At 33.7% G+C, this 12,220-nt stretch overlaps 1 protein-coding gene across 2 annotated transcripts in view; it reads left to right on the forward strand.

The window, feature by feature from the left end:
• The window catches only part of NT5DC1 (5'-nucleotidase domain containing 1), a 135,742-nt gene that overhangs the window by 24,763 nt on the left and 98,759 nt on the right, over positions 1-12,220 (forward strand). The window lies entirely within an intron of this gene.

Genomic DNA, 12,220 nt, shown 5'->3' on the forward strand with positions numbered 1-12,220 from the left:
AGTTCTTCTTCAAAATAATATCCCCATCATATCTAAAAAATTGTTCATTTCTAAATATCATCAAATGCTTTAGTCCACAATCATATTTCCTTAGTTATGTGTGACAAATACATATATAGACCTATATACATATACACACTAACATACATAGATATGCACACATATCTGTTATATACATGTATACACATACATATTCATATACATTTTTTATCGATTGATTTATTGTTTGTTCAAATTAGGTTCATGAATTGCCATTGATTGGTATTTCTCTGTTAATCAAGGTTTCTTATCCACTTCTCTTTTTCCTCCTTGAAGTTTATTTGTTGAAAAACTGGGTCATTTGTCCTTTGTCGTTTCCTGCAATCCAGATTTTTTTGTCATTTAACTTGTTCCTCTGCAGACTAGTAGTTAAATCAAGAGTTTTGATCTGATGCAGGTTGGAGATACACACATTCACACATTCAGACACACACACACACACATTTTTTTAACAAGAATACTTTATACAGAGTGGTGTGTATACTTCTATCAAGAGGCCCTTCATTGCTGGTTTACTCTCTTTTTGTGGTGTTACTAGGCATTGATTATTACCTACATTCATGATCTCATTTTAGGTTACAAAATGTTGATATTCTAATTTTATCATTCCTTCTTTATTAGCTAGAATATTTTTATAAAGAAAAAACACTCTTTATCACCTATTTGGTTACCCTGAGATACAGTTTGTATAGAAAAAGCAGGATAAATGCCTTTACCATTGTTTAAAACAATTAAGCTTGCTTCCTAGCATCGTCCAGAGGTGGCCCAGTTAGGTGTTTGGGTGTCATTATAAACTCAAGGACTGAAATGTATTTTATGTGTTTCAACCCGTGACAGTTATTAATCTTATTATTGCTTACATTTTTTCCCCATCTGTGGCCAGTGAGAGCCTCTTCAAGTTGGCTCTTGAGTCCTTTTGACATAATCCCAGTAGTCTTTTATAGCTTCTTTCCTTCCAATATTTTGTGCAGATCCTGACCCAGATCTGTAATAAGATATTTCTCCACAGAGTTTTGGTTCTTTTTGTGGGAAATGGAAGTTAGAAACCACAGTCTGGGTATCTGGATATCTGGGTCCTAGGGATACACATTGCTCCTGGGTTGGTCATTGTTCTTAGGGTTTTTCAGTGGACAGAGCTAAGAAATTCATTGATGTAAATGTTAATTAAATATAAAAGACATCGTAACTTCATACTGATATATCCAATTCACATTCAGGACCACAAGGTGTTTCTTTAATAACCGCAAACTTGTATTTGTAGTTCTTTAGTCCTGTTCTGAAAATCCCAATACTCATGACAGTAACACCTATCCATTTGCTTTATTCCATATATATTCTGAGAAATTTCTTAGAATAACAATATGATCATCCATGCAACAATATTGAAAACAGTTAAACTGTTAAAGTGATTATTTTTGCAATTGTTTTGGTATTTTCACTAGAGCTGTGTAGTCAAATTACTGTGCTTTATAGTCTTGAAAAGTCTTATTTCAATGTAGTAATGCTACCCACTAAATTCACTGTGAGGTTTATTTGTTTCATTTTGTGTTCAGTGTTTAGGAATGCTCTTTTTTAATTTAATTTTGTTTTATACTTTCCTAAAATATTTACATTTCCTGTGGTGTGCCAATAAATGTTTAACAACCAACTTGGGGGTGGGGGAGATGTGTTTGCTGATTTCCGTGGTGTAAATACTACCACTGTGTCTAACTTTACTCTACCAAGGTAAAAACAACCAGCTTACAAAACACCTGCACATACATTTACCAAGAGCCAGTACAAGCCAGCTCCAGCACACGTTGCATATTTCCCAAGTCAAATTTATAAAACAAGGAATATTCAGAGAAGTTTAGCTTCTCTTACTGAACTGTCCACTCTGTGTTTTACCTTTCTTCTATACATAACCATTTCAAAATATATATATTTGATTTATCCTTCTATTATTAAAATATATGTAAATATTCATATCCTCTTCCAATTTCTTAGACAAATGGCATTATAATATACATTATCTTACCTCTTTTTTTTACAAAAGTTTATCTTGGAGATCAATGCATAACATTATATGAAGATGGTCTGCATTCTTTTTTACAATTTCATAGTACTCCATTATATGGATGTACCAGAGCTTTTTTAGCCATTGCCCTGTTGATGGACATCTGTGTTATTTCTTGTCTTTTGCTAATACAAATACTTCTATAGTGAAGAATCTTGTGTTATGTATTTTTGCCCATATATCTTTGGGAGAGATTCTTAAATTGGGACTCATGTGGGTTAGAAGGTAGATATGTAATTTTGTTAAATAACATTAAATTCCTCTCCGTAGGTGTTGTATCATTTTGCATTCCCAGCATCAATGTGTGAGAGTGCCTGTTTCACCACAACCTCACCAACAGCATATGTTGTTTGGATTTTGTTGAACTTTTAGATTTTCGCCCACCTTAAAGACGAAAATTAGAATCTTGGTCTAGTTATTATTTTCATTCTTCTTACTAAGAGTGTGCTTGAGCAGCTTTTCATGTAGTTAAGACTGCATCTCTAGCCCACTTTTCCCACAAGTGTGCTATAACTTAGGAATCTAAGCCTCTTTTTTGTGCTATAGTTTGCCTGTATTTTCCCACTTTGTCATTTGTCTTTTTAGTTTGCTTATGAGGTTTTTTTTTTTAATGTGAAAAATTTCCTTTTAGGTACATACATTTTTGATTCAGAATGGTATTTTTCTTTCATAGATTCAAGCTGTGAGAGGTGTTAAAGGTCATCTAGATCAGTCATTTTATTCTTCAGATGAGAAAACTAATTTCTCTGTTCTGCATATCTCTTTCCCTATTGTTTAATTGACTTAAATTTCTGAAGTGAAGAGCTGTTGATGAGAGAACCCACTGAGGGAAAAACGCCAGTGACTAAGCTCATGTGTTCATCCCCTTACCCAGCAGGATACTGATTTTCCTGTTCCTTTAATCCATCATCCTCGTAGCAGTAGAAATAGGAAAAATGCCCAGAAGTTCAGTTCAGGCACCTTGAGATCCACAGCTGCCATCACTACCTTGCTGTAACTCATTACTCTTGAAAAATTTTAAAAGAACATTCATAGGTGTTATTACAGAGCCCAGAAGTTAAAAATGACCTATTTGTGTAAATAGTCTAATGTGGTTTAGTGGTTAGATACCTGCTGAGGGCCTGAAAAGAGAAATTCATGAATAAAAACAGGTGTTTATGAAAAAACCCTGAAACTTCAGGTCAGGTCAAGAAAAACTGAGAGTCATTTAAAAAGTTTGAACAGGGGCTTTATATTCTATTTTCTATGACACATAAATTGTTACATCACTTAAAGAGCTCATAATTTTGCATGGCACTTAATGACATCATTTTCTTTCCGTAGTAACCTGGCTGAGTGAAAAATATAGAACTTCTTGGCCTCTTTACCTAAGATCTTCAAGGATCTTGGCCACCGAATGGGTTCTTGGCCATTCAAACACATTCCTACTCTAGTTAAGAGTTCAGCTTTCACATGCAGTCTCTGCTAAATTGGAAAGAGAAATTCGATAGACAGTTGAAGTGATCATTAGGGCAAATCACAGGGTGACACTTTTTATTTGAATCTTTTTGCACCCTGTTTATTATCATGCTTCATAACAACTCCACAATCACCACCAATAGGGTATGAAGTACTTATAGGGTACATGAGTACCTACAGGGTATGAGTACCTACAGGTTACCTGACTACCTATAGGGTTTGGGTGGCAACATAGACCATCAAGAAATGCACTCTCGAGACTGATGCTTACACAGCTATTTAACTTACTCATATTAACAATTAAAATATGACCCAAGGTTTTCAATATAAGTAATGCTGGACCCTGATCTACTTATTTTTTTAACGAGATAACCTAGTTGCCTGGCAGACAGACCTGTACCCCTGACTGTGGACAGATGATAAATGAGTACTTTTCCTGCCTCTGGCTCCTGCCTCTGGCTCCTGCCTCTTGCCCATCAGTTGCTCTGAGCAGGTCACTTGGCCTTCTTCCCCCTGGTTTCTTCATTGATAAAATCCCTAAATGTCTTCCTTTCTTTCACATTTTAAACGTAATTGCTATTTAGAGAAAATGTAAAAAATTAAATGGAAAAGAAAATTTATACACTGTAGCATAATGACTATTAATAGTGGTAGGTTTTTTCCTCCAGTGACCCTTTTAGTGCTAAAATTCTATCAATTATCTTTAGTCACTTCTGAGTCAAAAATAACTCTTGCCACTTTTGGTGCCAATATGGCTGAAATGTAGACATGCTGTTGCTTTATCTTGCTTTCTTTTATTTGTTAGGAACCTTGGAAGGTAGAATAAGATACATGTAAAGTGGCAGAACAGGGCCTGGGAATGCTTGATAGATATTAATGATGATGATGGTGAAGGAGTAAATACCTCTCACGTTATATTTGAATCTCTTTAGGTCACCAGTCTTCTCAAGTGATTGCCATACTTTTTCTTGACCCTCTGCTGTGTGCCAGTTGCTAGGTTAGATGCTGTGAACATAGAACAGGAGCTACTTCCTACTCTTGATAATCTTAGGCTCATGGAGGAGAGAAACACCAAACACAGCCTCTGACAGCCTTTGCTCTGGCTTCTGTAGTATCTGTGTAAATCCGTCTTCCAAATCATGAAATGGTGTTCTCTCATCACGTTATCATACTCTTTCCTGAATGTAATTCAAGGATTATCAATTATTTATCATTGAAACTCCACTCTACACAGATAGTGCCTGGCACAAAGCATGGACCTCATAAATATTACTGAATGAAAGAGCTCAGAGCTTTAGGAGACCAGGTTTCAATATTTATTGAATAATGGGTGGTTTGCCTCATGCTTGTGGGCATCCAGGGGTGGGGCCTTTTGCACAGTGCTGGTTTGGATCTGAGGCTTTTCCACCGACTCATCTTAGAATAACTGAATTCTTATAGAGGTCCGAACATCAACAACTGCTTCCTAAAGCAGTTTTCACAAAAGAAAATAACTGTAGTTGCTTTTTAAGTGACTGTGTACCTTAAATTGTTCTATTGGCTAATAAGTTAGAACTTCAGAGTTAGATTTTTCAAAGACAGTGTCTCTCAAGGTAGGCATGGACAGGAAGTATAGATTTAAGAGAGAAGGTGCAGGTTGGGGGCTGAGATGAGAGAAGAAGAAAAAGGAGAGGATCCTAGACTCGTGGGAATTGAAAGGGATTTCTCTGTTTCACAAACCTGAATTGTGCAGTTTCAGAGCAACAGCTAACTTTTTAGACATGGCTGTGTTTTATTTTCCAAAATTTTTCACCCATCCATACCTCATTTACTTGTTGGTGTGTTGATTTATTCAGCTTTTCAACTTATTAAACATGTTGTATGCCAGGAAATAAAAATGGGCTCATAGATTACTAATAGCATTTATTGATTCTTTCCCTGCTCAAAGTACCTGTTTCTCTCCTGAATGGAGAGAATATATGACCTTTACAAGGGAAAGATGTTATTATTTGGGTTTTGAGTATTGGATAGATATTTTAGAACATCAGAGTTTGTAAGATGAAAAATTTGAGAATTGCATTTATTATTACTAAAAAATTAATATTAAAGCTGCAGGAGATAACTAAGATTAGTATCTTAGTAAGTACCATAAGCTGATATTTAAATTTTGTTCGTAGCATCCATAACCCATTTTTTATGACTCCATGTAAGTCCTCCAGGTAACAGTGGCAGAGCCCTGGGTTCTATTTATTATTCAGCAAAGGTATGTTTGGGCAGAATTAACTTTTCCCATTAAAGAAATAAGCCATTTCATTACTTAATGAACAATACAACTTATTGTACCAAAAGTATTTTCTACAAGTTATATTGAATATGTACTCTTTCCCCACTATACTGTATTTCATTTGAAAAATAATTTTTTGCACGTGGTATGCTTAAGACACTACTCTAGCCTGTGGATCAAACCATCCCTGGTCATGTTTTTACAAATATTCATTTATTTTTTTTTTCCAGCTTTATTGAAGTATAATTGACAAAAATTGTATATATTTAAGGTATACAATGTGATGTTTTGAAATACTGTATGTATACATTGCAAAATGGTTACTACAGTAAAGCTAATTAACATATTGATCACATAATTACAGCGCATGTGCACATGTGGCGAGAACACATACAATCTACCCTTTTGGCAGGTTTTAAGTATATGATACAGTATTGTTTATTATAGTCACCATACATTAGATTTCCTGAGCTTATTCATCCTGCATAACTGAAAATTTGTGTACTTGGACCACCATCTCCCCATTCTCCCACTGTCCAGTCCCTGGCCACCACCATTCTGTTCTCTACAAATTTTACTTTTTTAGATTCCATGTGAGTGAGATCATGCGGTATTTGTCTTTCTGTTTGGCTTCTTTCACTGAGCATAATGTCCTCTATGTTCATCCATGTTGTCAAAAATGGCAGGATTTCCTTCTTTTTTAAGGCTGAATAATATTCCGTTCCACACCACATTTTCTTTACCCATTCAGCCATCAACAGACCCTTAGACAAATACTATTGCTTACTGTACCAAGATATCTTTTATAAAATGCATGAGTGTAATACTTACAAATTTGCATGGAGAATCAGGTGTCTTTTAGGGTTGTAAAAATCTATAGAAAATTTCCAGCTCAATAGCTAACATTTTAAGCTTTTTTTATGTGCTAGGTACAATTCTAAGAACTTTACATATATTATTTTATTTACTTCTCATAGCAGCCCCATGAAGTAGGTACTGTTATCTCATCTTTACAAATCAAGAATTTGAGGCCCAGGGAAGTTAAGCATACTAGTCCAGCTCTCCATGGTGAAGTTACTTTTTTCTATGGACGTTTTTCTTGAGAATTTATGAGGAACCGGGTATAATTCTTAATTAGGAACTACTGTGTTGGCTGTTCCTTGACAAGAATTTGTGTGAAAGGGTAATCCCAGTTCACTTGTCTTCCAAATTATCATCTCAAATTGATGGAAGCTCTTTCCATTCTTTACCATTGAAAAAGTTATGTTGTTTCGGTTCTAAGATTAGTTAATTCAGAATTTGCTAATTGAAAAAGAAGCTAATTGATAAGCGAATAGTGCTAATGTCAGTGTTTGTTTTTATCCTGAAGTGTGAATATGCTTATTTTTTGGCACATCATGGCCTAATAATTGAAAAGCAAGATTGCATAACTAAAAATTCTCAATGATTTGGGAGACTTTTGAATTATTACTAATATTTTAATCCTAGCAATGGATTAGTTGTAGTAAAAGTTGAGAGGCTATTTGTCTGACAGAAAGAGATCCCATTTAAGAATCTTTAATGTGGTCTTGTCAACTTCATGGTTTGATGGATTTTTAAAGAAAAGAGAGCTTTTTATGAATTAATTTATAATTAAAATCCTCTTGCTAATGTATCCTAGGTTACCTGCGACTTTTTCAAATGCTAGTATTTCTTTAAATTTAGTATGATAAATAACTCAACTTTGAGCTAAAGATTAATCTAATTTCTGTCTTTAGTTCATTCCTACCCTTCATATGAAAAAATTATTTTTGAGTTGGCAAGTACAGCATAAAGAAATCAAGTATCATGTGATTTTATTGGCAACAGAAACCTTAAAATACATTTTAAATTTAGTATTATCCTATTTTGGACTAGTACTAACATGCTTATCAGAGAATCTTTTTTTTTTTCCTCCAAATTTAGGTAAGGTCTATTTTGTATATGGAAAGTTGTGTTCCAATATAAAGCTTCATGGGATAATACCACTTCTTAATTTTGAGTTCATAGTAGTTTCATCATTTTTGTTTAATATTTGAGTGGAGCTGGTGGAATGACATTAGGATCTATGTTTGATTTTGCGAACAGCAGCACTAATTTACATATACTAATGGAAATATTTAGAACTGCATTTGGGGGATTTCATATTTGTATAGAATCATATTAAGCATGAGTTAAATATGACAGGGGATTGCTCTTGATTATAACTATGATATTGAGAGAATAAGAATAGATATTTGGATATTTCCCATTTTACCTCCAGTCCTGCTTTTGCTTTGATTTCCCCATAAATTTTGATATCTCACGATGGTAAATGTTAATTTATAATTGCATTTTTAGTTTTGCGGCCAGGAGGATTTCTATAATTGCATCAGAGTAAAACTTTTAAAGATTAATTTAGTAAAAGGCATTTTGATCATATATGACTGATAAAATAGTATAATTACAGGAAATAGATATACGCTTATGATATATGGCATAACTGTAAAAAAAAATACAGATATAAGGAGAAAAGAATTGTTTGGTAGAAATTCTAGTAGGAGAATTTAAAGGGTGAACGTTGAGAGTTTTGCAGACTGTGGGAAACAACTGACCTCACCAAATGTTCATATGTGTTTGGGGGAGCGGGGGATGGCAGAGTGGAAAAGCTCCCAGTCTGCTAGTAACAATTAGTAGGTAATTAATTTAAAGACTCAATATTCTGTGTTATTTGGTAGAAATGTTGATTAAACTCTTATGTAGGTTTTAGATAATACAATTATTATATTTTCTATAATACAATGTAAAGTTGACTCCAAAGTAATATTGAGAAATAATCATATTTGAAATCCATATATTCTTAGACCTTATTTTACCCTGCGTATTGATATAACAAAATTCTTGTACATTTTAATGCACATTGTATGGTATGGTATAACGATGCTAAACTGCTTTTCAAATGCATTTGACTTGTGGTGTTGATAAGTTTATCAGAATTTTTTAAAACATTTCATATTACAATAAAGAGCTTTTCCATATTTTTAAATTTGTTAATTGTACTTTATAGCACTTTATGATCTAGTTTCTCAATTGAAAAGTATACATGTGGGCCCCATTATGAGCTGTGGTTCTTTAGATACTTCTTGTCGTAGGAGGAAAGAGAGAAATAGGAACTTTGTTTTGCTCCAGAGGCATTATAAATATTAAGCTGTCTTCCTCAAGGTGAGAGCCATTCACATAAAAGTTGTCTGTCTTTGAGACCTAGTAAGGCACTTATGTCTTCTGTCAGTTATTTTTTTAATAACGTTACCAGATTATCATTTGAATTAGATCTGATTCAACTTTGTCTTCAGATTGGACTTGCATTTATTGGGTTTCTCCTATGTGTCAGGTATTTTGCTTTTCTCATTTGACCCACAAGAACATTATGTGTTACGTATCATATGTAAGGAAACTGAAGCCCAAGACATTGCACAGGTTCATAAAGCTGTAGGTGCAGAGTGAAGAGATGAATGCAACCACACCTTTGGACACCTCGTTCAAAGACTACATTGGCTTCTTCCACTAGCACATACTGTCAGGTATTTTTAGGTATTCTTTTGTTTAATTTCCTCCGATTGTTATTTAAAACTGTCCACTTATGCTCACATTCCAACCCATAGAAACTGACTGAAATGCTGATGTAGCAGTTTATACATCACTTAGCTAATATACTTTCTCAGGGTGGAAGCAACTCCTTTACACTTCTGGCCACATCATGCCTATCTCCCGTTGCTGTCCACAGTTTTCAAGAAAAAGGACCCTTTTTAAAAAACTCTTAAAATTGGGAAAACAGTCATACATATACAGTCTATATGATTCTTTTATACTAAAGGCAGAATATTGATTACAGTGAACATAGGTGTATCTGCTACCCAGCTAAGAAACTTACATTACCATTACATTTGGGGCCTGTATGCACACCTCCCTGACTGCATTCCTGTGTTCCCCATGTAGGTAACAGTGCTGACTTTTGAGGCTGTTATTCCCTCTGTCTTCATAGAAAGTATACCACCCCACATCCCATGGCAAAGAAACACACACACACATGTCCCACAGTGACTTTGTTTTGCATGTCTTTAAACTCTGTATTTAAAAGGAATTATACAGTATTGTGTGCTTCTGTAGCTTGCTTTTGTGACACACTATCATGTTTTTGAAATTTGTTTATACTTACGAATGTGGCTCTTATTTATTCATTTTTCACTTCTTTCTAGTTTCCCATGGTTTAAGTATACCAGAATTTATCTGTTGATGGATATTTAACTTATTTCTACTTGTTGTTAAAAATTATGCTTTGAACATTCTTGTATGTGTTTCCTGCCTACGTGCAAAGGATTTTTTCCAGGGAATATATCTAGGAGTGGAATACTGAATGTGCATATTTTTCTACTGGCTAATTCCAGATTGTTTGCTAAAGCCTTTTTACATTTTTACCAACAGGTCATAAGAGTCACAACCACTTGGTATTATCTAAATTTTAAAGTTTGCCAATCGATAGTTGTAAAATGCTGTCTCATTAGATTTTTATTTATGTATGTCTGGTTCTAAGAGGGTGAGCATGTTTTCATGTTTATAGGCCGTATGTGTTTTCTCTCAAGTGCGTTTTACTTTCCCCTTTTTTAATTATATTTTCTGGTTTTGTTGTTGGTTTTTTTAGTGTTCCTTACATATTTTGAGTATTGGTTTTCATTAGTTATATGTTTGCAGATATCTTTTCCCATTTCGTAACTTGTCTTTCAAACTTTTTATGGCATCTTAATATGTTGTCTGCAGCTATTATCTAGCCAAGATAGACTCAGCTTTTAAAAAATAACTCATTGGAACCCCGTAAGTTATTTATATTATTCTTTTTCCTTCTTTCCAGTGGGACCCTTAGTCATTGTATGTCCAAGAAAAGACCTGGCACCCCTGTGAATGATGGTAGAGAATGTTTCACTAAATTTTTCTGTTTGGTGACCTTCCTTTCTCCAATAGAGATAGGTGACGATTCTAGATTTACTTGCAAAGGTTTTACATAAATCACTAACAGAAGTTTATATTCAACATTTGAATTCAAGAAAACATAATTTTTATTCTTGTACTATAATAACTAGCGTCACGTTTTCTTTTTTTGAGTTTCCAACAGGAAAATGTTTCCAATTGAGGATTAAGTAAGATCAGCATTTAATTGCTAAAAATCCTTATACAGGGTCTTAATTGTTTTTTAATTGTTTTCTGAGGAAAACACTGTAAATGTGAGATGTTCTAGTCTAGAAAATACATAGGAATTCCTATTTCAGGAAAAATTTTGAAGTTACTTGTATGAAAACCCAAAAAAGATTTGTTACTTCTTATTTTTATTTAATAGCTAATTTGTAGTACACAATACAAATAGATAGATGCTAAGATCTTATTTCTTATTACTTTGATATTTACAAAATTTTCTTGTGGGGGCTAAATGAATATCCTTTCTAAACTATGAAACATATTATTAGTACAGTTCACAGGTGTTTCATTTTATTTTTCACAATTTGTGGGACGAGTTTTAGTAATTTGATTGTAAAAGACAAGAACACCACAAACTCTATTTAACTCTATTTTGCTTTGTTTTTAAAATCCAAAATGAAGTTGTTACTTTCCGTAAATTCTTAGGAAAAAGTAGTAGAGTTGCATTGAGTTGGAAAATAAATTTTTTTAAATAATGTAAAAACCAAAACCACATACAGCCTAATTTGAAAGTGTCTCTTGCTTAGTTTCAGGTTTCATATTTTGTATTTAATTACTTTATATATCATCAATGCCAGTTTTAATATTAAACATAGTTTTCACTCTTAAAACAAGATAAATGAGTTTGTAATTTGCTTCTGATAATTTTTTCCAATTTGTTAGCATCTGAAAATAAACATGTATAGGAAGTGAGATCCTTAGTTTATAGTGCGTGGTGAAAACTGAGTTTTTTGCTTTAGAGACCTGGGCATCTTGATAGAATAATAACTAAGAGTTTTATGGCAGTGGCTCAGAGGTACACAAGAAGGAATCAGTGAAATAAATGTATGGTGTTCTTCCAACTCTGAAAAATACAGTATGGTACTGCTTTTCTTGTTTCTTTTCATTTCTTGTCAACTGTATGTTTCAAGCTGTGAAAGATGCAAGCTTCTGTGTTTATCAGTTCTAGATGATATTATTTTCTACTAAAGGCTTTTGTTCAGTGTGCCCTAGTTTCTTCACACATTTGTCAATGTCAGCACATGGAAATCAAGTAAATACACCCCAGAATATGGACTAGCTATTCTCTGTTTTATGGTGGGAAAAGTTGGTGGATAAAAACATAGACATTATGGTTTACATCTTATTTGGAAAAAAACTATGGTTCTGTCATAAACATT

The sequence above is a fragment of the Cynocephalus volans genome, chromosome 5 (genome assembly GCF_027409185.1).
Source record: "Cynocephalus volans isolate mCynVol1 chromosome 5, mCynVol1.pri, whole genome shotgun sequence".
Classification (NCBI taxonomy): domain Eukaryota; kingdom Metazoa; phylum Chordata; class Mammalia; order Dermoptera; family Cynocephalidae; genus Cynocephalus; species Cynocephalus volans.